Source organism: Notolepis coatsorum, assembly GCF_963971535.1.
Source record: "Notolepis coatsorum genome assembly, chromosome: 4".
Classification (NCBI taxonomy): domain Eukaryota; kingdom Metazoa; phylum Chordata; class Actinopteri; order Aulopiformes; family Paralepididae; genus Notolepis; species Notolepis coatsorum.
In genome coordinates this window covers 134,819,609-134,825,608 of record NC_140168.1, presented here as the reverse complement: position 1 = coordinate 134,825,608, position 6,000 = coordinate 134,819,609, and the positions used below count along the sequence as shown (strand labels likewise).

The 6,000-nt window shown below is 41.7% G+C and overlaps 1 protein-coding gene across 1 annotated transcript in view; it reads left to right on the top strand.

The window, feature by feature from the left end:
• Positions 1-290: 290 nt before the first annotated feature.
• Positions 291-6,000, top strand: part of LOC311226892 (claudin domain-containing protein 1-like) — a 52,271-nt gene continuing 46,561 nt past the window's right edge. The window contains exon 1 of the mRNA XM_084312350.1: positions 291-325. The gene's annotated coding sequence lies outside the window, so the exon portion shown is untranslated. The remainder of the gene's footprint in view (positions 326-6,000) is intronic.

The following is a 6,000-nucleotide window of genomic DNA, read 5'->3' as shown; positions in this document are numbered from 1 at the left end:
GAGGGCTGATTTAAAAGATGTCAGTGTCATTGCATCACGGATATGGCTGGGGAGGGCATTCCAGAGGGAGGGGGCAGCAGCAGCAAAGGCCCTGTCGCCCCAGGTCCGGAGCTTGGTCGTGGGAGGTGTTAGGAGGTTGGCATCTGCAGACCTAAGGCGACGGGTGGGCGTGTGACGGTGGAGGAGGTCGGACAGGTAGGGAGGGGCAAGGTTGTTGAGGGCTTTAAATGTGATGAGTAGTATTTTTAAATGTATCCTGTATTTGATTGGAAGCCAGTGGAGGTCGTGGAGGACAGGGGTGATGTGATCAGAGCGACGGGTGGAGGTGAGCATGCGGGCAGCAGAGTTTTGGACATATTGGAGTTTATTGAGAATAGTGTTGCAGTAATCTAGTCTTGATGATATGAATGCATGAACCAGTGTTTCAGCAGCGGAGAGTGATAGGGAGGGGCGAAGACGAGCAATGTTCCGGAGGTGATAGAAGGCAGATTTGGTTATGTGGTTCACATGGGGGAGGAAAGAAAGGGTGGAGTCCAGGATGATGCCAAGGTTACGGACGTGAGTGGAGGGGGTGACAATGGTACCATCAATATTTAGGGTGAAATCCTGGGTGTGGCTGGTGAGGGATTTTGGACCGATAATGATGATTTCTGATTTATTGCAGTTTAATTTGAGAACGTTATTTTGCATCCATGTTTTGATGTCTGTGAGGCAGGTGATGAGGGTGGAGAGAGTGGCTGGAGTGATAGTCTTGGTGGAGAGGTAGAGCTGAGTGTCGTCTGCATAACAGTGAAAACGCAGGCCATGTTGGCGGAGAAGCAGACCAAGTGGAAGGATGTAGAGGATGAAGAGCAGGGGACCAAGTACTGAGCCTTGGGGGACACCATGAGTGATGGGGGCAGTGGGGGATTTGCAGTTGTTGATAGAGATGAATTGGTGCCTGTGTGAGAGGTATGATTGGAGCAAGGTGAGGGGGATTCCGGAGATGCCAACGGAGGACTGGAGACGAGTGATGAGGATGGGGTGACTGATGGTGTCAAAAGCAGCGCTGAGGTCTAGGAGAATGAGGATGGAGAGGGAACCAGAGTCGGCAGAGAGGAGTATGTCGTTGGTGACCTTTAGAAGAGCAGTTTCGGTGCTATGTTTGGTACGGAATCCGGATTGAAATGTATCATAAAGGTTATTGTTGTCGAGGTAGGATTTTAATTGGGAGGCAATGGCTCGCTCAATTATTTTTTAGAGGAAGGGGAGGTTGGAAATGGGGCGGAAATTATCAAGGGTTTCAGGGTTGAGACCGGGTTTTTTTAGTAGGGGGGTGACAGAAGCAATTTTGAGGGCGGGGGGAAATAGGCCAGTGGTCAGAGAGGTGTTTACAATGGAGGTGATTAGGGGAGAAAGGGCAGGGAGACAAGCCTTGACTAGGATGGAGGGGATAGGGTCCAGGATGCAGGTAGAAGTTTTCATTGTTTTCATTGCTGTTGGCGGAGGCAATTGTTAGTTGGGTGTGGATTTTGTCAATTTTTTTTTGGAGATGTGACAGATAGGAGACACATTTACTGACAGTGAAGGAACAGGAGATTGTGTCAGAGGGTTTAAGAAGTGTGTTGATGGTGGAAAACAGAGTCCTGGGGTTGTTGCTGCCAGACTGTATGATAGCGGAGTATTGGGAGGAGCGTGCAGAGTTGAGGGCGTCTTTGTAGAGCTGTTGATGTTGTCTGTAGGCCTCTTTATGGACAGTGAGACCGGTTTTATTAGATAGCCGTTCGAGCTGGCGGCCCTTGGATTTAAGGTGGTGTAGGTGATCGGTGTACCAGGGGGCGGAGTGAATGAAGGAGACAGACTTGGTTTTGATTGGGGCGAGCTGATTGAGACAGGAGGAGAGAGTGTTGTTGTAGATGTTGACCAGGTCATGCTGTAAGAGGGAGGCATCAGGGATGGTGTCAGTCAGTAGGGAGGAGAGAGAGGAGGGGTGGATGGATTTGAGATTACGGAATGTTATGGAACGCATCTGCTTGATTGGGGGAGTAGGGATGAGAATGTCCATGGTGATAGCCATGGTGATAGCCATAAAATAGACATAGGCACAAAATGTGCATAAAATTGGCATAAATATAGCCAGGCATAAGATAATTGACTAAATAAAATTAATGCATGAAGTACAGACATAAAATGAGTATAGAATAGACAGAATAAGAGCAGTGCAATAAAATAGCTCTCATTTATAGTGCAATAATCATAGAAATAGACATAAAATAGTGCAATAGTGCCATGCAATAAAATAGCTCTCATTTACAATAATCATAGTATTACTATGGATGTAATGAGTCTAAGTGGCAGAGTGTATTAAAAGGCTAAGGTGGAGAGGTACGTTTTTAGCTTACTTACTGTCCATAGGTGACAGATATTGACAGATGTGACGGCCGTGTGGCACCGAATTACACCTGATCTTTCAACCCAGAAGGCTTTGAGTCAAGGCTGAGTGGAGACGGAGAATGTTGCAGCATCTCTGACAGACGATGAGCAGTTACTTGGAATGACAACAGGAAGTAAGAGATACCACACCTTTGTGGATGTGTCACATGTCTACATAGAAACGTTTTTTTCTTTTTTTTGTATTTTTTTTGTATTATTTTTTAAAACATATCATAAAATTAGACACACAAGCATTAACAGTAAACATCCAATGTAAATCACCATTTGAATCAATATAAATGTAGTTTACGAGATATATACCTAATACTTGCTATCTAATACAATACATACATATGCTCTTGCTCGCTCTCCCCCCCCCGGACCCCCACTTGGATAATCCATCCATTTTCATTCGTTTCTAACCAGGCACTACAATTCATATGCTAGCTTTTATTCTCTCCACCACTTCTAACCAGATTGCAATGTTGGATTCACTGACACCTAAAATTCTTGCTGTAGATATCTCTAGATAAATCACATCGAGATAGGTAAGAACCCATACCTTCCGGCACATTTTATCCAGTTGAATCCATCGTGATGCTATCAGCTTTTTAGCAGCTGTGAGACCGGATAAAACTAGTCTCTTTAGCTGTATAGGGGCTGCAAACTGAAAAACATCATTCAACAGCAATACAGAGGGATGTACAGGTATGTTCAGAAATAAGAATTCTGATAATTGCTGGGTCACTTCTTCCCAGAATATCTTAACCGGTGGGCAATCCCAATACATGTGCATAAATGTACCCTCATCCCCATTTGTACATAAGGAACATAGAGAATCTTGTTTAAGTCCCATTCTGTTCAATCTTATAGGAGTCAGGTATGTCCTATGAATATAATTAAGATTAATTTGTTGATGGTCCGGGTTGCGTGACGCAATTCGAACGTTTGCCCAGACTTCTTGCCAATCAAAATCTATTTCCAAGTCTGGTATATCCCTCCTCCAGACTGAGTCTAGGGGAAGGATTCCATACGAAGACGTTAGTAAGTGATGATAAAAATCAGATAAGAAGCCTCTCGATGTCTCTCTTTCATAGAATAATTTGTGATATCTGTGGTGCTCAATTGGTATCCTTAATGGGACTCCATGAGCCTTCAAACAATCCAATAACTGTGCGTAAAAATAATATGTGGAACTGGTGAGGTTAAATTTGTTATGTATATCTTGATAGCTACAAAAAACCCGTTTGTTGAAAACATCTCCCAATGTGTGTATGCCCTGCTTTTCCCATTTGGTGTATCTGATAGGTCGTTTTCCAATAAGGAGTGCATTGTTATTGAATAGGGGAGTATGGCTATGCCATTTATGTTGGTTAGAATATTTTTTTTTTGTTTCACGCCATATCCGGATCACATGTGTAATAAGGGGGCCAAATTTCAATTCGCATTGCTTAATTGATAATATGGTGTATACTATGTCCTGCAGTCTATGTGGTGCTACTATATTTTCTTCTAAGTTTCTCCAGGATACAGATGCTTGGGAGTCAAACCAGGTTGTCAGTGGTCTTAAAGAGTACGCTTTAAAATAGTGGTGAAAGTCTGGAAATGCTAAACCTCCGTCGGCTTTGTTTCTCTGTGCGGTGGATCTTTTTATTCGTGGAGGTTTGTTATTCCAAATACATTTATATGCGGTGGAGTGTAATTTTTTCCAGTAACCATCAGGAGGGGGTAACGGTAACATTGAGCTAATGAAGTTGATTCTAGGTAAAACATCCATCTTAACTATTGATACTCGTGCCTGTACTGAGTTTTTAAGTTTGGACCACCTGTCAAAGTCGTATTTGATCTTATCTTGGAATTTTGTGTAATTGTATTTCACCGTTTGGCTTATAGTAGGGAATACCTCAACTCCTAAACATCTGAAGTGTTTTACCATTGGTATTTTTTCTGGAAGGAGTATATTCTTTGCAGGGGCATTAAGTGGTAGGAAGGCTGACTTTGGCCAATTTATCCTAAATCCCGATAGATTGCCAGATTGCATTGAGGTGGTAGGGTTTTGCATGAACAATATTACGTTGTCCGCATATAAACTAATATGATGTTGTGTGCCCTTAATTGTAATATACAATGTACAGGTGGGGGGTAATTTAGTATCACTATTTCAATAAGTAGAGGTTAGAAATACTGTATGATTAGATTAGATTAGATTCAAATCGTCATTATTCAGCACAAATACAATACAACAAAAAGATGTTTAGCATCCAACCAGAGTGCAAATGTAACAGTATATATATATGGTATATACAGCATTATTGTACAAGGTATCATACAGAGTTATATGGGTTATATGCAGGTGTATAGTAGATATATAGAAGGATTTCTGAGCAGCTGTCAAAGCCACCTTTACACGGATGACACAGTTCTCTATTGTACTGCTGATTCTGTGCAACTGGCCACTAAATATTTACAACTCTCCTTTGACGCCATGCAAGATGCACGTATTAGTCTAAAATTGGTGCTTAATGCCAGTAAAACTAAATTCATGTTGTTTTCCAAAGCCAGACATGCAGCGGCTTCCACTCTTAAGCCCTAGACTCTGTTTACCATTCAGCCATTAGATGTATCACCATTGTATATAATAAGGTCGGGTGGGCCTCTCTGGCAGAGAGACGTAAGTTGCATTGGAATCTTTTTATTTATAAAGCCATAATTAGAGATTGTCCAAATTATATTAGTTCTTTATTGGAATGGACCACTGGACCCTGTCGTACACGATCCAGTTTTTGGCTTACACTTAGAGTGCCTAGAGTTTGTACTGAACTTGGTAGATCTGCTTTAGGCTTTTCTGCCCCTACATCATGGAATACCCTGCAGGAAACACTGAAACTAGACACTCTAGTGTCTATGGGTCGGTTTAGAACCTTAATGACCAGTCAGGTCACCAGAATATGAAATTGTTTTTAAATTATTACCTCTGTTTACATTTTTTGTTATTTTATTCTTTTAAAAGTATTTTTTTTAATGTATTTTAAAATGTGCTCTTAATTATTCTGATTGTCTGATGTCTTTATATTTAAGAACACACTGTGACACTTGTGAATGTAACATCTCGACGGCACTCTAAATGAGTTTAATTACTCAGTGTATTATCGAGTATAAATAAAGATTGAATGAATATAGAAGGATTATATACAGGTATATAGTGGGTATATAGAAGGATTATATACAGGTGTATAGTAGGTATATAGAAGGATTAGATGCAGGTGTGTAACGTTTGGGCTTTGCTCTGCTCAGTGAGCGAGCCTCTAGCGTTACCTGGTGGGTAATTGCCGTGTCTACCTGTCTTAACACTTTCAGTGCCACGCGGTGGCGCCAGAGTTAGCTCTTGAATGCCACCATCGGCGCCAATGTTACGCTTAATATCGCCTAATCTATGTTTTAAATTATGGCTATGTGTCTAATCTGCCCGTCGCTTATCAAAGAATCCTTTTCCAGTCAGTGCTGTCAAGGCAGATTGGTTTTTTATCGCTTCTTTTCCGTTTGAGAGCATTTTGAAAAGCACCCGTTTTAAGGTAAAAAACAGTCCAT